This window comes from Saccopteryx leptura, chromosome 13, assembly GCF_036850995.1.
Source record: "Saccopteryx leptura isolate mSacLep1 chromosome 13, mSacLep1_pri_phased_curated, whole genome shotgun sequence".
NCBI classification, from domain to species: domain Eukaryota; kingdom Metazoa; phylum Chordata; class Mammalia; order Chiroptera; family Emballonuridae; genus Saccopteryx; species Saccopteryx leptura.
This window is the reverse complement of record NC_089515.1, coordinates 20,526,752-20,547,024: the sequence shown is the minus strand read 5'-3', so window position 1 is coordinate 20,547,024 and position 20,273 is coordinate 20,526,752. Positions and strand designations below refer to the sequence as shown.

The window sequence follows — 20,273 nt, the reverse complement described above, 5'->3', positions numbered from 1 at the left end:
CATTTCCTTTCGTGAGTCATAAAATATATGGTGGGCCAGTCCCTTCAAAGGTCATTCAGTCTTTTTCTATTATAAGAATAAGAACCTGTCTCAATATGTGAAATTTCACAGTCTTACTCAGTGGCCTTTTCCAGTGTTAAGAAACCTGGGGTTGAGGGGACATTATTTCTTGTCACCAACCCTAGCTTTGGGGAGACTCTCTCATCTTCCTCTGGACTTAAGTCAATAACTTATTAATTCAGACTAAATAAATAAGCTTTAATCACCTTCCCCAGGAAAGTCTATTATATATTTCAGAATTGCAATCTTATTAGATCATTATTATCATTATGTGCAGTAGAGACTAATATTTGTATTTGAAGAGAGTGGTTGACAGAACTTAAGTGGTCTATTCAAAGAAAATAGCGGAAGTAGCCAGTTAGAATTTGAATCTACATATTCTGGCCCTAAGCCTTGTGTCACTGATATGGTACAACAGCTTTCTTTCTTTTTCTTTTTTTAACTTAAAGAAAACAGATAAAAATAAAAGTTGCTTTCATCCTCTTTTTACATATAGGAGATTGTAATATAATTCATTCATTCATTCACTCACTCATATTTGCAGAGCTTCTAAAAATGTGGCAGGTGCTATACTAAATAACAGGACACAACACACTGCCCCGACTCTTAAGAACTAAACAGCTTTACCTGAGGCAGACATATCAAGTAACAATGTATTAAGTGCAATGATACAGATAATAATTAACAAGGCTTAGAAAATAAAGTTAGTTGAATTAGAAAAACACAAAAATGTCATTATTTTAATTCATTTCTAATATTGATAAAGTTACAAATTCCTACAGGCCAGAAAGACTAAATAGAAGAAGTTCATACCAACAATCTCATCAATATGCAGTAAGAAACTACTATGGACCAAGCGCAGGAGTACAAAAGCTGTATGACATGTGACACTATAGTTAAGGAATTAAGAATTTATTCTAGCTGAGGATCTGGGATATTTCCACCCTGAAATTCATATATATTATCTATTAATATTATAAATAATATTGTATTCTCACAATTGTATGTTGTTATTTATTATACACTATATCTGTATATGTTACAAATAGTCAATACTTCATAGAATTTATCAGGGGTCCCCAAACTTTTTACACAGGGCCAGTTCACTGTCCCTCAGACCGTTGGAGGGCTGGACTATAAAAAAAACAAACAAAAAACTATGAACAAATCCCTATGCACACTGCACATATTTTATTTTAAAGTAAAAAAACAAAATGGAAGTAGTACTGTATGTGAGTGACGCCGCGCTTTGTGGTGTCAGTGGGCTCACTGACCACCAATGAAAGAGGTGCCCTTTACAGAAGTGCGGCGGGAGCCCGATAAATGGCCTCAGGGGGCCGCATGTGGCCCACAGGCCATAGTTTGGGGACCCCTGATTTAGATGATACTTCAAATCACTGAAGATTGGGGTATTACGCAAAGATTTTTGGAAGACTGATGGATCTTAAAAATGGAAAGTGAGTAGGACTTCAGACAGGGATGGGCAAGAGCACCATAAACTGGAAGACACCTTGAATAACCCAAAGACATAACATGCTTTCTTCGGGGCCATTTGAAGAACATTCCAAAACTCTTACACAGGAGATCTTTCTATGGACCATATTCATCTTTTCTCTTTTCAAATTCCTGCTGATGTGAACTTTCCTCCTACCCGCTAAGAAATGTCTGAGACTTATTTCCTAACTCAGTACAATCTTGGTATTTGACATCCTGCCCCCCTCCATTCTTACCCTGGCCTTAGTGGGGTGAGTGAGAAGTTTGCAGGGTAAAGGCAGAATTTTCTCTTCTTACTATGACTTGTTTGTCTCAAAAAAATGTACTGGCCTTTTTGTAGCTCCTTTTGTTAGATAGATCTTTCTATTCATTATTCTAAACAATACAAGCTCAAGAACAAAAAAAAAATGCAAAATCTACATGGAGAATGGTGATAGGAGGAGGATAAAAAATGTGCCAATTAATAAATTTTGCCTGGTGATAAGGGGAAATCGGTAGGACTCTGTTGGAGATGAGAAAATGGTTCACTTTTCCTAATGGGGGGTAACAGAAAAGAAAGCTAGAAAAGTAGGGACCAGTCCATAGATAGGTGATGATTAGTTTTTATAATTTCTATCAATTTGACCTTTGAGCTACTCAATGAATATTTTTACACTAAAAAGAAATACTCAACAAGAACAAATAAGGATTAGTCTATAAAGATTCTAGATGAAATCATCCTCGTGCATGTGTGTGTGTGTGTGTGTGTGTGTGTGTTTAACTGAAATCCCAATGTGACAAGATAATGGAGGAACTGGCTCAGACTTACATTAGTAATTTTTCTTTTTCAGAGAGCTTTTACCATGTTATTGATGCTTTCCTCTTACTATAACATCACCAATCTTCATCCTTCAAGGTATGTGACGTGACTTTTTGTGCTATCTCTTGCCCTTTGATTTTTCAAATCTCGAAAACTAAAATAAAATTTGTTAATTCTCAATTCCAGCAAAGCTATATGTTTAAATACTGTATTATAGTATTGTAATAATTAACGTACAATAACAGAATAAATGATATATTTCCACAAACCCAAAATGGCATACACTAGCAGTTGTCCAAAGTCGTCCCATAGAACTAGAATTACAGTGTCGATATGTGTCATGGGTAAAACTAGCAATTGGCTGGGACACACGGAACAATGGTAGAGAAATTAAACAATTCCAACACTTGCAAACCAGTTGGTAAATATTTACTGTACCAAGTTCTCTGAAAAGCACTTATGCCAACCTCACTACATGGCCTCTCCCCTGGAGGCCTCCTAGATCTCCTTACAGACCATCAATCAAAAAAGATTGTGGGCTGGTACACCAGAGGTCCTCAAGGAACTTGTCCTAACACTAAGAGGAGCCCCTGTTCTGATTGGTCAGTGCCTCAGCCAATCCCAGTGAAGGAGACATTGACCTTGGAGGCTGGGCATTGCACCCTGGAAGGCAATTCCTAGTGCCCCTCTGCAAACCCCCTTCACAGATAACAGATGCTTCCACTTATCTTCACATGGTTAACTGTGGGAGCTGCAGCCTCCTAGGGATGTGGGCTGAAGGAGCAGAGGAGAGACAGCCAGTTTAGCAGCAGGCTGGCTGGTGAGCCAGTGAACTGGCTGTTAAAGATTTTAAGTATCATCCCCAGGAATGAAGGACAGAGAAGTATTACCCAAGATTAAAAAAAAAAAGTTAGGAAATGCTTAATTAAATAAAATTTAATATTCCTTTACTTCAAAATTTATAAATTTCATTATGCTTATATACATATATAAGCTTTGTTATTCTAATAAACACTGAGAACCTCTCTTAAGTGTATTATGTCACATAGCATTTTCCAAATGTACCTGATTATAAGATGCATTCTTGAGAAATAAGTAATGATATAAGTGTTCTGAACAACATACTATGGGGGACAAAATATCAAAGGTTTTTTTTTTGTTTTTTTTTTAAAGAAAGATTGTGGATCTTGGCTTTACAAAAAAAAGGGGGACACTAACATATTTAAAACAAATCAAATCTGCATACAGAAAGGCCAGCCTGTGCTAACCATAAAGTGGCTATGGTTGTAAAGGCAGAAAAAAGGAGAAACAATCTGTAAAACTTATGCATCAGACAAAGACATATTTAAGGCACAACATAAGTAGCAATGAATTCTCAATTTGTACCACTTTTAACACACTCCAAAGCAAGCATTTTTTTTTCCAGTTTTGTTTACAGGTTGATTTATACAGATGAAAAACAGAACTCCTGTCAACACCTACGCTGTACCAGAACAAGCTAAAAGCTTAAAAAAATAAGCATACCAGGAAAATAAATATGCAAGTGGTTAAATCAAAGCTGGAATGTTTCTGCTTTTGAGCCTTATTCCCTACTTCGCCCTTTTTACAAACATGGTTTAAATAGTGACATTTAAGAACACTTGAAATCATGTCTTTATTCATTTCCCATATACAGAGAGCTAAAGTTAGTTGCTTCAAGGGGTGGAGGAACCACATTAAAGGCATGGCCCCTGCCTTCTAGGAACTTACGATCTCTCTGAGATGGCCAAGTCTCCCATGACACGTGAAGGACTCAGTACAGGTCACCACTAGTTTCTACAAAAAACAGCAGGAGCCTGACCAGGTGGTGGTGCAGTGGATGGAGCATCGGACTGGGATGCGGAGGACCCAGGTTCGAAACCCCAAGGTCGCCAGCTTGAGCACGGGCTCATCTGGTTTGAGCAAAACTCACCAGCTTGGACCCAAGGTCGCTGGCTCGAGCAAGGGGTTACTCGGCCTGCTGAAGGCCCGCGGTCAAGGCACATATGAGAAAGAAATCAATGAACAACTAAGGTGTCGCAATGCGCAACGAAAAACTAATGCTTGATGCTTATCATCTCTACGTTCCTGTCTGTCTGTCCCTGTCTATCCCTCTCTCTGACTCTCTGACTCTCTTTCTCTGTAAAAAAAAAAAAAAAAAAAAAGAACAGCAGGAGTAAAATGTGTGACTGCATTTCTTCCACTCTAATCTGATACCATCAAATGAGATAATAAATCAGCACAGAATCATTTGTAAACTAGATTAGACCATAAAAAGCACTGAGCACAATGGCATATAATAAACAATCGATATATGAGAGCTTTTGGTATTCATGTTATCCCTTATTTTTTTTTCCTTCATTTTTTTGTATTCCTTGCCTAACACTTACTAAAAGCCATAATGTGAGCCCTCCAGGAAAATCTCAACCACTAAAAATGGCTGAGATTTAGTTTGCTGAGAACAGAGGATACTCATGAAGCTATTACCACTTTTAAACACAATTAAATTTAGACTATCATAGTTCAAAGAACACGTGTTAGTTTTGTGTAGGACTTGGATTGGAGAGGTAAGGGTAAGAACCAAAATTCAACAGTTAAAGATTTTATATACTGTTTCTATAATAAATGTGCCTGGATTCCACTGCTTAATAGACTATTATGCTGAAGAAACCTCACTGCTAACAACACTGAATGTGATCTAAGCACTTTTCAGGTAGTCTTATGAAATAAACGGGGATATTAACCACATGCTACAGATAAGGAGGACCCAGCAGTATAACCAGCCTACTCACGGCCACAGAACTTGGAAAGTGCTGCTCCCCAAAGCTACAAGAGGTAAAACATATTTAAAATATCCAGTTATGCATGTCTTAGTAAATGCAATATGGACTGGAACTGTTCAATGTCCTACGTGGTATAGACCAAAACCTGGTTCTTCTTCCTAACAGGGGCAAGGCTGGAGGGCCTGGCAGGGAGAATCAATGTTAAGACAAGTGTGGAAGAAGGTGAAGGGATTAGCCAAAAACCATATATACATAACACACAGATGTAGAGAGCAGGGTGGGGATAGCCAGAGAGAAGGGGTAAGGTAGGGGGAAGACCGCAAAGACAGGGAACACGGGGGCAGAAAGAGCCTTTGCATGGGGCAGGGGCAGGGGTACAGCATGTGGTGTGCGTTATACACTTGAAACCTGCATGGACTGGCGAACCATGACATTCCAATAAATTAAAAAGAGAAAAGTAGGCCCTAGCCGGTTGGCTCAGTGGTAGAGCGTCGGCCTGGTGTGCTGAGGTCTCGAGTTCGATTCCCGGCCAGGGTACACAGGAGAGGCGTCCATCTGCTTCTCCACCCCTCCCCCTCTCCTTCCTCTCTGTCTCTCTCTTCCCCTCCCGCAACCGAGGCTCCATTGGAGCAAAGATGGCCCGGGCACTGGGGATGGCTCCTTGGCCTCTGCCCCAGGCGCTAGAGTGGCTCTGGTCTCGACAGAGCGACGCCCCGGATGGGCAGAGCATCGCATCCTGGTGGGCATGCCGGGTGGATCCTGGTTGGGCGCATGCGGGAGTCTGTCTGACTGCCTCCCCATTTCCAGGTTCAGAAAAATACAAAAAAAAAAAAAAGAGAGAGAGAGAAAAGTAGAAACAAAAACTCTCACAAGGATCGAAGAAGTAAAGTATGTCATTGATCTGGTCCATCCTGGCTCCCAGGAAGGCTAGAAATATGGTCAAAAGAGTGGGTCAACCTCTTAATGATCTGATGATGTTTCATGAAGATTCCCAAGATGCCACAGCCTCAGAGGGTTTGAGGTCAAACAGAATCAGACTCTAGCGCTTGCTGAGCACTAGTCAGTGCTCTGGTTCCCTCAACAAAGTCCAGATTTGCTATCTCCACATTGACTTTTTTTTACTTAATAGGTTTTCAATATAACTGTGAGCTGCTCAACCCTTAACCCTTCTCTTTTACTGCCTGAAATCTACCCCTGCCCACACTAGCCTTGCTCTTCCCCATACTTTGAAAGCTCTTTCTCCGAATATTTAACAAATGGCCCCTCGCTTCTTTCTGGACAATGGTCATGCTGTGTGACACGGCTACCCCTCCCCCACCTTCAGCGTACTCAATCCTCTTTGCCTCTTTCAAGTCTCTTCATGCTATTGACCCTCATCAAAGAGATCTCCTTAGTTTTTTGTTCTCTCTCTCTCCCTGTGGACTGTAGGGTCCACGAGAGCAGAAAAGATGTCTGTTCTGCTCCCTGCTGGCTTCCTAGCTCTCCCAGGAGCACCCCGGACAAAGCAGACACTCACAATTTGATTCTAAACAGCTGGCTGACTTGATGGACACTTGCTCTTCTGGTGTGGCCCATTGGATTTCTACAAAGTCACACAGTCTGGCAAGGACGACTGCACAGTCTGTGCGATGAGCAGACATAATCAGCCGTGTGGGGTGAAGCAGGATGAAGGCAGTGGGTATGCTTCACACTTTTCTATTTCTCCATCAAGAAACCTCTGCCTGACATCCGTTTCCTGACGACTCTAAAGTACCATCAGGGCAGTGACTGTATCTTTGTTCATTCCCAAATCCCCAGTCTCCAGGACAGCGGTAGCACCTAGCAGGCGCCTTCTGCATGTGGAGGGAGAATAAATGCATGCTACCCAACGGGCATCATCTTTGAACCATGGATTAGCTGGGCTACTTCTTCAAAAGGCTTTAGAAAGTACCCAAATAACCTGAGCTCCTTCTCCGTCTCCAGGCCCCAGAGAGCAGAAATGCCCTATTCCAGGCACACCAAGCCACACCGGCAAGGTCACCAAAGAAAGACTCGAGCCAGAGGGGGAAGTTCAGGGGCAGGAAACAACTCAAATTAGCGCCTCCCGAGATGTCCTGAAAGCAGAACATTGTTCGCCTCGAAACCGCACAAGCTGTGGCTTCCGTATTTCACTGCTTTCCTAAAATCATTAAGAGCATCATCCACTTTCACATTTGGCGGCACAAAAATAGCTTCCAAAGCCAAAGGCACACAAGCTGCATCGCAGACTCTGCTCCTCAATAACATAGGAGGCACGAGGTTAATGCAGTGAGAATAAGTTAGGGTTTGGAAAATGTTTGTGAGTGAGTTGACATTTAAATAACTTCATTATCATTCATTGACAGATTTTTTTTTAAACCTGTCAGTGCAATTGTTATTTCCATTACGATGTTATAACAAACGCCTGTACCTTTTAAATACAGTCACCAGATTCCATTAGTCTACCCAATGTTAAGCAAATATCTCCAAATCCATTTTTCATAATACCTCAAGAATATAATAGGCAATCTACATCAGGCGGTGGCGTGGAGCTGAAGGAAATTGTCTCCTGCTTTCGAAGGATGCTGCCCTGAAATATGTCTGCCTGTCAGCCTACACATAGTGTTTCAACATGCTGAGGAGACGTTTTGGTGCAGCCGGAACTGAACATGCGTCCCTCCGTTTCCTGGATTCCCCGTGCTTCTCTGGTTAACTCACAGAATTAGTGGGAAGGACGTTAAACAGTGGGAGGCGGCATGTCAATGGGATACAGAGATATATCTGCTTTGCCATATGCCACAGAATTTGGAATTTAATTTGTAATACACAAATATTTTATTTTTTAAATGTGAGGAATATGTGAGGAATGGGTACCTACGTGTTCACAAGCTGTAAGAGTTCTCACTCATCTTTCTGGGCTCTCCATGTCATTGTCCTTCTCTTCCTTGTGTCATCGTGCTGTGGTATTGGTGATTCCAGTCACAGGGGGCAGTTGAGATACGGAACTGAATGGAGCTGACTGTGACTGCATGCATACTGCTCCAAGGATCCGGAGGGGACACAGTATACAGCACGTTGCCACACATGAGCAGTGTATTTCTGCTGTCGATTGAACAGGAGACCTATGATAGCAGTAACGTTAACGATCGGGGTTACCTTTACCTCGAAATAGCTTACAGTTCACTTTTGAGTATAAAAATAACCAGAACTGGTTGGCAATGAGAACTGGGTCTCTATTTTGCATTGGAAAGGGAAGGCAAATTAAACAGAGGTCACCCAGTCAGCTTCTTGGGGAACACATATACGACGAGTATTCTCCTTAACTGTGCGTGCGCGCGCGCACACACACACACACACACACACACACACACACACACACACTGTCTGTCTCTCATCGGAACGCTCCACTTCAGTCTATGTTCCATACTGACACAGGCCCCTGCATCTCTTTGTGCCCACAACTCCTGTGTCACAGCAGCACAGGTAAAAGTACCACTTGTTCCTTCTCACAGATGCAGCCTCTCTCCTGCCTCCATGTGTGTGCAAATGCGATATCCCCCGCTAAACACACGTGGGTACTGCCGGCCAGGGCAAGGCACGTGTTCCTTCTCACATTTCCAGGTTCCACTCTCGTCACCTTCTCAGGGTGCCTGACCATGCCAGTCGACCGGTGGTCTTGATTCTTTATCCCAGACCCCGCTCCGTGGAACCTGTCAACGTTCAGTTTTCCGTGCTAATAAACTCTGTTCCCTAAAGGCAGGACGAGTTCACATTTATCCTTTCATCCTTCCTTCTGCCCATCAAATCCCATTTGTCTACGTCCAGGCTGAACCTGTGTATCCCTCCCCTCACTGAGCTTACTCACACCCCTCTGCTAAACAGAAGGCCTCCTTCCTACAGCCCATGGGACGCACTGGAACCTCTCCTGCCTGGCCTTTTGTATTCTGCATGTCTTATCCTCATGTGGATCTGATGTTCCCGACCGGATGGCCATCTACAGAGAGCAGGGTGCGTTCCACCCACTCTTCTGCCCCCTCTCCACCACTGCAGCTTCTCCTTATGATCCAGAAGGTGCCCCCACAATGGCACCGATGGAACACACTACTTGGCAATGTTCTCCTCTACTGTCCGAAGATATAATTCGAGAAATGGTACATCTGGAAGTCGCATTTCTTTTTAGAGGATGAGGAAGCAAGAAAAGTCAGGGCTGAGTGTGTGTTGGGCATGGGCAATTGTGACATAAATACAAGACAAATTAGGGGCTTACTTAGAAAGAACTCAGACAAATATTTACATTAATTTGTTCAAGTGTTATATGTAGATATAGTAATGGAGAACATAATATGCATTTATCAGTCCCATGGGTAAAGGTAAACTTAGAAAAGGCGGGCATGTCTGTTCAGCTTTATAAAGGGTTCTCTCTTTTGATCCAACACTCTATCTTCCTGCTGATGTCACCTATGAAGATATACAGTCATAATCAACCATGACAAATAGTTTGTGAATAATAATAGTGAATATTCATCGAATGCACAAAACATACCATACTTGGGGCTAACAGGCACTTTGCAAGGATTACCTCATTTAATTCTTGTAACACCCTATGCACTAGGTACTGGTAGGATTTACATCTTACAAATGTAGAGGTGGAGATTCACAGAAGATAACTGACTTGCCCAATGCCACACAACAGTAACAGTAGGACCTGGATTCAAACCCAGGCAGCTGGATTCTGAAGCCAGCATGCTTAACACAGAGACAAGACAGCTCAGCCATTTAAATGTTGTGCTCTTTATAGAAACATAGGAGAGTTTGCCTTGAGAGAAATAAAAATTTCTAGTGGATCTCCCAGACGTTGATCCCTTCCTCCCAAACAAGGAACCACCATAGTTCATGATATCTGCCAGTAAGCGTCCTAAAATCAATTTTCTATTGGAAAGAGACTCCTTAGCCCAAGTACCTAATAAGCCAAGACTTCAAAAGTTATGGATGAGTTCTTCAAAACCAGGCATAATATGTAGCCTCTATGAAGCTAATCTACTTATTAGCAATATAGTGTGGTGATAGAGTGTGATGGTCCTGAATGGACCATTCATTCAATGATTATTTATGTTGCCCCCCCTCCCCCCAAGATGCAGGCCTAGCTGGGAAGAATGACTGCTCCAGAGATGATGTGGCATACACATATGTCTCCCTTGGTTTAGAATCCTTGTTAGAATTGAATTTAAGCTGTGAATGCTCATTGTCATGTGCTATTTTTCCTCTCACATGGCACTCTGGTTGAATAAGGGAGTACTTTGACTGCCTTGCCCAGGAATATGCAAAAATAAGTAAAACACTTGTCTAATGAAGCCAATGTTACCTGGTCCTCCTAGCTCTTCAATCAGAACATACAAATGAAAATTATGAAAAAATGTATTCTGGAAGCATAAGCAATGAAACATTTTAGTGGCGACAATAGGCTTTACATGATTTCATGATATTAAAATGATCCAATCATCCTAAATTGTAGAAATTGCTCTCTGAGTGTCATGTGTTCTTATTAGGTTTTATTCCATGCGTGTTGGGAGTCTCAGTTTTAAGTGATGATGCATCACTGAGCTTCTGCTGCCTTTCGTCTCCTAAAAGGTAAATGAAATGAGTGAATTTCTTCTTCATAAGCCAATGGAGAGGACTGGACCAGCTGATCTATAGCCTGGACTATGCTATGCAAGAATTGCTGGAGCAGGAAGAGTTATGGGGAACTCTATGTTGATAGATCTACAGCACACTTCTGAGATGTTGGGCTTAAGAGCTATATCTCCCTCTAAAACTGCAGGAGTCAACCAGGGGTCGGAGTGTCAGGACGGAGGTAGAGAACCGTGATTTGTTACCTCCTGTCTGCTTTCCACTTAGCTTCTGTAAGGGTTAAATGATTGAGCCTGGTCAGAAAGCATCATGTGTTCATTATTGCTTATCATTACAATGAGTTATTAAAAATGTTGGTCCCTACCTGTTACTTTGAAGAAAGCCCAAAACTCTAAACTGTTAAAGCTTTGATAAGGTCTTAGATGATTTCATCTCAACTCAACGAAAAGAAAACAAAGAGCAGTGGGAGCTCTAGGCCCTCGACTAATTACATAGCAAACAGCAATGGATTTATCCTCACTGAACACGTGTTCTCCACCCACCCCACCCTCACCCGCATCCTTGTTTCCCACTTTTAGTAACTCTCTCGCACTTTCACATGGCCTCTTGGGATCAATAATGTGCAGTTTCCACAGAACAGTATCTTCCCAACCATGTAATTCTGCAGAGGAAGAGGCTGCAACTCAGAGGAGAGTAAGTCAAGCGTTAGTTGGCACCCAACTGAAAAGGGAACCCAAGTCTTCTGATTCTTGTGCTGTGACTTTTCTCAGGGTTACAGGTTCTCACATATGAAAAGGACTTTCATCTTATCAGAGAAAGAAAGCCTAGCCATCTTAAAATCAGTACTCTAAAAAAGGAATGCTGTAATATATATGAAAATGTTGCTTCTCCTCCAAAACAAAACAAAACAAAAACAAAAACTAATGGCTTAGCTATGTAAGAAACTGTGTACTACTACACTTTAGAATTACATGAACCATATGAGCAGGCAGTCGTGCCGTGGATAGAGCACCAGACTGGGACGCAGAGGACCCAAGTTCAAACCCCAAGGTCACCAGCTTGAGTGTGGGGTTGCTGGCTTGAGCATGGAATCATAGACATGATCCCATGGTCGCTGGCTTGAGCAAGAGGTCACTTGCTCTGCTATAGCCCCGCCCCCATCTCCCCTTGAGTCAAGGCACATATGAGAAAGCAGCCAATGAACAACTAAGGTGCCACAAAGAAGAATTGATGCTTCTCATCGCTCTCCCTTCCTGTCTGTCTGTCCCTATTTCTCCCTCTCTCTGTCTCTGTCACAAAAAAAAATTAATAATAGGATTACATGAACCAAACTGAAAATTATGGTCAAATTTTAGAATGGAACCAGGACTAGGAATGATTGTCAGGCAAAAAGAATATTAACAATATAAAAAAAATATGTGTAATGCTTATAGAAAATGTATCCCAGCATCCCTCATGGCAGAGAGATTTCAAAGAGAAGCCCAAGAACACTTCAGTCATTAATCTTTATCCTCTCTAGCCTGCATGCAGTTGTATCCAACCAACACAAAGGTAACACTGTCTGTTTCGTCAAGTCTGCCTGGTACAGCTGACGGGCGATGGAGTTCCCCCTTATACCGTCACTCTGGGCCACATGACATTTGTCCACAAGTACCCAGGGGAACTGCCAGGTCTCAGTGCCCTCAACTTTTCCAATTGTACTTAAAAAGCAAAGTAGTCCAGGAAAAACTGGCAGTCTCATTTACAATCTTCCCCGAGTAGCCTCCCTGAATTCTACAACGAACAAAGCGTGAACAAGAACACGCAGGTCCGTCCTGGCTCTCACCTTTCTGGGCCACTGGCAGCCCTGATGCTTGGTAATAGGTGCTACAGAATGTTCACCAAAAGTCCAGGACTGATTCTTCACAACCAGACGGAGTGGGTGGTTTCTATGAGGCTAATTTAATTATTAGAAATACAGAGCAGCAATACAGAATGATGGTTCACTCACTCATTCATTCATTCATTCATTCCACAATGATTTATGCTGAATTACCCAAGTTCCAGGCCTTGTTCTGGGCACTGGCAATAAAACAGAGAAAGGAGAAAAATAATACAATATTGACGTTCTCGTGAGCTGAAATTCTAGTGGGAAGGGGCAGATTCTAAACACATACACGTAGAATTCTTCAGGTGACGGTTAATACCATGATGGGAAGGAAAGAGTAAGGAGGACATAGGATGAGGACAGGGTACACTGCCTTATTAGTGTCGTCAGAGAAGGCCTCTGGCATTGGAGAGTTCATCTGAATGACATAAGGAGGAGGTGCATATGTCCAGAACAAGTGTCACAGGCAGAGCGGACAGTCAGGAGGTCTGACTTACGGCACAGAGAGGAGCACTCCAGGAGCAAAGGCTACAAAGAGAAACTTGGAATCAAAGTCAGTCGCTTGCCAACATAGCAGCACCGAAACCACACTGCACCTTGCGGGCCCTGTTTAGTCTTTGGAAGGTCTGAGAAGGGTATGATCTCCCTATGGTTTTATAGAGTCCAGGTTCTGGGTTTACATCGTCTGAGAAGGGTATGATCACCCTATGGTTTTATAGAGTCCAGGTTCTGGGTTTACATCGTCTGAGAAAGGTATGATCTCCCTATGGTTTTATAGAGTCCAGGTTCTGGGTTTACATCGTCTGAGAAGGGTATGATCTCCCTATGGTTTTATAGAGTCCAGGTTCTGGGTTTACATCGTCTGAGGAGGATATGATCTCCCTATGGTTTTATAGAGTCCAGGTTCTGGGTTTACATCGTCTGAGGAGGGTATGATCTCCCTACGGTTTTATAGAGTCCAGGTTCTGGGTTTACATCGTCTTAGAAGGGTATGATCACCCTATGGTTTTATAGAGTCCAGGTTCTGGGTTTACATCGTCTGAGGAGGGTATGATCACCCTATGGTTTTATAGAGTCCAGATTCTGGGTTTACATCTGGGAAGTTACTTTTCCCATCTGTAAAATGGGGATAACAATGGTACTGGTCTCCTGGGATTGATGGAAGGGTTAAGTGAGATACTTCCTAGAAAGTTCTTGGCGTGTAGTTAGATTTACCAGTGTTAGCAGCTACAATTGTGGTGGATGACAATTTGCTTCCAAGGAACAGAGTTAGGAGATATGAACTGAAGATCCGAAGGACCAAAGTTATCTAGCACTTAATAGATCACTGACTTCAAACTACTTACCTTAAATCCCGAAGGAAGAAACAACACCGAAAAAAATATCAATGACAGGCGCGATGCAGCAAGATTCCCTAAAACTGAGATTGTTCTCTTTGATACATATTCTTAGAGGGGGTTTAGTGGGACATGTTGGCAACAGTGGAGGGTAATATGTGTACTGGGCTTCAATGATTATAATAACACAGAGATTTCATCCCCCAAGGCATCAGAAAACTCTGCTTTATGGAAGTAAGTTGGTGACATATTTCTTTGGGGAACTCAACTTATTACTGAATAGAACTATTTCTGATACCATGACCAAGATTTGTTCTAAAATATTTCTGCCTTATAACTTATTATTATTTCTCATTCCCCAAAAGTATATTTTCTATATACTTTCCTACATTTTACAATCTTATTTTTCAAACTCCATTTCTTTCATTCTCTCAAAAATAACCCATCCACCAATTCACTGCCATTTTTCAATTTTCAATATTTGATAGCTGGATCCGGTTTCTAACGCCACCAATAATTCCCTCAACTCAAGGCCTTCGTGCCTCTCTCCCTTCAGAATATTTAGTGTTTACCTGCCTATCTTACAAGAAAAGCGATCGGGGATCACCCTTCTAAGAGGAGTTAATGTCAGGGTTTGTCACAGTAATGGGCTCTGAAGTTGTCAATGACCTGCTGAGTGACCTTAGGCAAGTTGCCCACCCTCTCTGGATTGTTCTTTAATAGTGATGATTGACCTTATAATGGAGGAATCACTCATAAATCTGACTGTGAAACATTCAGTCAATATAGAGTGCTTATAAATATGTATTTATCAATATACAATTCAGTTTATCTAAGATGTGCATAATCACAGAAACCCCTGTCTGGACCCCAGAATAACAGTCAACATTACATCTAAAATGGTCTTTTCCTCTTAACATTTACAAATATCACCCTTCTGAGATGGTAGGTTTCTTACCCTAACTGAGGGGGATGAATGAGATCAGCGCAGGTGTAGATGCCTACAAGAGCCTGCATGTTAGCATGAAAGACCATCAGTCCCACCAATATGACTACTTGATATTTTCAGATGAAAACAGCGTCAGTGCAAAAAGAGACATTGTGGCGGCTACTTTAGATCAGATGGCCTTTGATGGCCTCTCTGAGAAGACGACACAGGCTGAGGACTGGGGGTGGCTGTGCACTGGAAACAGCAAAAAGTACAAGTGGAAATTAGGGTAGTAGAGGAGCCACAAGAAGGTCACCTGCTTACAGCTCAGAAGGCGATGAATAGAGAGAATCAAGCAGGGGCAAGATGAGGTCAGGCTTTCCTTGGAGTACAAAGTGAGACGTTTGGGTTTTGTCACGTGTGAGATGGGTAAAGCAAAGGCATATCACAACCTGGCATTTTCAAAGAAATGTTTTGGCTGCTGACTGGAGAATAAACTCTAGAGAAGGATGGAAGTGGCCAGAGCAGTAGTGCAGTCAGGTGGTAAGCTGGGCGTGGACTAGGGACTCCGGCAGGGAGCCATTCATTCCTGGGCTCGACTTGTCAGTGACGAATACTTGGAGGCTATGATCGTATTATCATTTGCTCCAAAGCATAGTAATCTAGTATTAGTTCTGTGAACATTTTATAATAATTTCTATTTATTATTTATAACATTTCTAGCTATAATGTGTAACTTCTTCAATTTATACAATTGGCACAATTTTTAAAAATCTTTTTTTGCATTTTATTTTTCTTTCTTTCTGTTATTTTTTAATCATCAAGTGAGAGGTGGGGAGGCAAAGACAGACTCCTGCTTAGCAACTGGGCTATTTTAGCGCCTGAAGTGAGGCCATGGAGCCATCCTCAGCACCCAGAGCCAACTTGATCAAACCATTTGAGCCATGACTGTGGGAGGAGAGAGAGAGAGGGAGAGAGAGAGAAGGAGAGAAAGAGAGAGAGAGAGAGAGAGGAAAGAGAGAAGGAGGAGGGGTGGAGAAGCAGATGGGCACTTCTCTTGTGTGTCCTGACTAGAAATCAAACCCAGGACTTCCACATGCCAGGCCAAGAAATGCTCTACTGCTGAGTCAACAGGCCAGGGCCAAATTTTATTTTTCAATTACAATTTACTTTCAATATTATCTTATATTAATCTCAGGTGTATCGTATAGTAGTCAGACAATCATATAATTTCCCAAGTAATCCCTTTGATATTTCCAATACCCACCTGGCCCTATATATAGTTACTGCAATACTATGTATATTAACTGTATGTTCTATGCTGTACTTTACAACCTGGGCTATTTTGTAACTACCAGTTCAAACTTAGCATAATTTTGATTCCAGGCCTGATTCTCCTTATTTACTTAGGATGGGGCAATTCCTGAGACACTCTGGTGACAGATACACTGTGGTGAGTGTGGTTTCTTTGATATTGAGGATGCGGTTTTTATAATCAACATAAATAATTCAGCAGTGTACCAGCTGTGCTTTATTATTATCGTTTACTTCAACTTGAACTACAGTTTGGGAGTTATGGACACTCTTTTTTTTTTTTTAATTAACAGAAGCTCATCCATCATGTTGTATCCATGGGATCTACAAGGTTATAAAGTTTGCTATTGATAGCAACAATCACGATTCAAAATAAGAATCTGTATTTTATTCCGCTGACATCTAAACTTAGGTAGAGCCCGGCACCTTCAGATTGATTTTTACAGGAAGTGATCTTAAAGCACAAGGCTGGAAATGAATGCCGGCTCAGGGGCTGAAGGCAACTCACTCTCTGTCTGCTCCCCAGAAGAAAAATGATCGGTACTGTGTGTTGTGTGTCAAAGCCGCCCAGAGGGGTGGCAAGGGAATGACAGACAGAACACCGCAACATTTACACATCAGGGTGTACGAGCCTAGTGCTCTCAAAGTACGATCTGCCCAAGTCCTGCCCAGAGATTGCTTGGAGAAAGGAGTCTCCAGGACTCACGAACTCACTCAATCTGCAGCTCTTTATTGAGGATCACTTAGGTGGCTGGCTGTGATTAGAACTTCCCTCCTGCACCACAATGTAAATTCTTGTGTCTCTTGCCAATACCACCACCTTGCACACCAACCTAATCAGTCTTTCCATCCCTGTACGTGACAATGGGACATTTTCAAAATGTTAAGAGGTTTTTCTAGAATGAGCTTCCCCAGGACAGAGACCAGTTCTAGACAGTCTCCTTTGTATAGTGCCTAGCATTAAGTAATCAGGCATTTGCCAAATGTTCCTGATAATGATGTGGCTAATGAGAATCAATTACTATTTTCATACCTCCAAAGGCTTGATTTCAACCCTTGTTTGCTTAAAATGTTTCTAAAAATCTTGAGGCGGACCTTCTTTCTGCCACAGCTGGGTTTTTATACAAATTATGAATAATAAACTAATCTTCCTTAAAACTCAGGGAACAAAACTCAGGCTGTTTAATGAGCTTTAAAAAAATTCCCACCAACAGTGAATGAGGGTTCCTTTTTCTCCACAGCCTCTCCAACATTTGCTGTTACCAGCCCATGTCATTGCAGCATTGTTCACAGTGGCCAAGACATGGAAACAACCAAAAAGCCCTTCAATAGATGACTGGATAAAGAAGATGTGGCACATATACACTATGGAATACTACTCAGCCATAAGAAATGATGACATCGGATCATTTACAGCAAAATGATGGGATCTTGATAACATGATACGAAGTGAAATAAGTAAATCAGAAAAAAAACAAGAACTGCATTATTCCATAAATAGGTGGGATATAAAAGCGAGACTAAGAGACATTGATAAGAGTGTGGTGGTTACGGGGGGGTGGGGGGAGAGGGAGAGGGAGAGGGGGAGGGGGAGGGGCACAAAGAAAACTAGATAGAAGGTGACGGAGGACAATCTGACTTTGGGTGATGGGTATGCAACATAATTGATTGACAAGATAATCTGGACATGTTTTCTTTGAACATATGTACCCTGATTTATTGATGTCACCCTAGTAAAATTAATAAAAAAATAATAAAATAAAATAAAATTCAAACATTGATACACTTTTGAAGAGGCAGAACTTTATTCAATAAGCGGGCATAGCTCTCAGCAAAAGACACGGGCCAAGTTTGGTGACAATTAAGTAAATATTTGATGTACTCAGCATGACAAACTTCCAGGATCTGTTGGTAGTATTCTGGAGGAGGACTGGGTACTTTTCAGATTCTGGAAGAGCCTCTGGGAATCCAACCTCAGTGCAGATTCAATAAAACACCTCCCCATTAAGATGAGGCAGTTGTAATATACAAAGCCCTACTCCAGTGCCGGTGTGCAGGGAAGAGAAGCAATGGGAGAGGACATGTCTGAAAGAAGCAGAGGATTACCGTCTAGCATCCAGCGAGGTACTCTGACCGACGTACCTCCCTACTGTACAGATGGCGGAAATATGCTCCAAGGATGAAGGGAAACTGCCCATGCGCGCACCTCTGATAGCAGGCAGAACTAGGTTTCAACTGTCAGTCTACCTGATCCAAAATCTCCATCTGTAACCTCTGCCTTATACTATCTCCCCAACATACCACCCAGGAATGAACTGAATAGTGGGGTCATCCCCAAGCTGTGCTCCTCACCAATCTATGTCCCTCTGGTATAACTGTGACCAAGGGAATTGGTTTTTGACAACTTATTAAACCTTTACGAGCACTCCAAGAACAGACAGAGAGCTTCTCTTAAAGATCCAGATAAAGCCATCCAATATTTCCAAGCTGAAAATTTTCCCAGAAGTATTTCACACTTCAGCCATATGGCAGTTAAAAAAAATTATTAACTAGAGTAGCCTTGGGACTAAAAAACTAAAAAAAAAATAATCTTTTTGTGTTAAAAAAAGAAAAAAATATCTGAAAACCTTTCTACATTGAGGAGTTACTATATCTTGGGTCATCAAAGGACATCAAAGGGCAAACTCTCTAAAGGACCATCTCCCTGACATTTATGATGGGGGGGGGGGGTGGAGGGAGGAAGGAAGAAAGCTTGCTATAGATTCATATTCTTGGGCCTCTTTTTCAGAGCTTTTAATCCAACAGGTCTAGGAATCTAAACTTTATAAACGTCCTAGATTTAGGACAATCCATTGTGAGAAGAGGTTTAGAGTGTCTGAAACCCATGAGGATAAACAAGGAGAAGCATAACAAACAAGTAGCAGACAGAAAATGCTCTGTGACTTAAAAACATTTTTTTTCCAAGTGAGAGAAGGAGAGGCAGAGAGATAGACTCCCACATGTGTCCCAAAAGGGATCCACCTGGCAACCCCCACCTGGGGCCTATCCTCTGCCCATCCAGGGCCATGTTTGCAACTGAGCTCTTTTTAGCACTGGAGGTGGAGGCTCCACAGAGCCATCCTCAGTGCGCAGGGCAGATGCTCTTGAACCAACTGAGCCATGGTTGTGGGAGGGGAAGAGAGGGAGAGAGGGAGGGAAGGATGAAGGAAGGGAGGGAGGGAGGAAGGGAGGAAGGGAGAGAGGGAGGGAGGGAGGGAGGGAGGGAGGAAGGGAGGAAGAGAGGGAGAGAGGGAGGGAAGGATGAAGGGAGGGAGGGAGGGAGGGAGGGAGGGAGGAAGGAAGGGAGGGAGGGAGGGAGGAAGGGAGGGAGGGAGAGAGAGAAAGAGAGCGAGAAAGGGAAGCAGATAGTTGGTTCTCATGAGTGCCTTGGCCAGGGGTCCCGGGACATCCACATGCATAGCCGATGCTCTACCACTGAGCTAACTGGCCCGGGCCTTTCTTTTTGTGTGTGTTAGAAGAAAAAGCAATGGATCAAAAATAATCTGCATTCCTCTCTATATGAGAGTGCAGAATCGGGTGCTACCCTAAGAACCAAACAGTACCCCTCCTTTCAACAGCTGAGTAATGCCCTTTAAAGAGGACACAAAGAAACAATGAATGACTTTCTAACCAAACGGTACAAAGGTCCAGTGGGAAGACCTTGACCTTAGAGACAGCAAGATCTTCATTCACGTCCTGCCTGATTCATTCACAAGGCAACCTATAAGCAATGTCTCTATCTTCTCTAAGTTTTAGTGTCTTTTTCTGCAACATGAGAACAACAGTACCTAACACTTGCAGTTGTAGCAAAGATTAAAATAACTATTATGACTTTGGCACTCTATTGCTGTTTAACAAATATCTATTCGTCTATGTGCTCCCTGTCAGAAACCAAGGATCCGAGGGTTATAAATATATTCTAAGTTGATGAATCTCACTCCCGGTCTTTAACCTTTTCATAGAGAAGAGCTTGCATCCATTATTTTTTAACGGCCAGAAAAGAAAATTA

At 42.2% G+C, this 20,273-nt stretch overlaps 1 protein-coding gene across 6 annotated transcripts in view; it reads right to left on the bottom strand.

Annotated features, from left to right (window-relative positions):
- Window positions 1-20,273, bottom strand: part of SORCS1 (sortilin related VPS10 domain containing receptor 1) — a 578,632-nt gene that overhangs the window by 261,843 nt on the left and 296,516 nt on the right. The gene's annotated exons all lie outside the window — the stretch shown is intronic.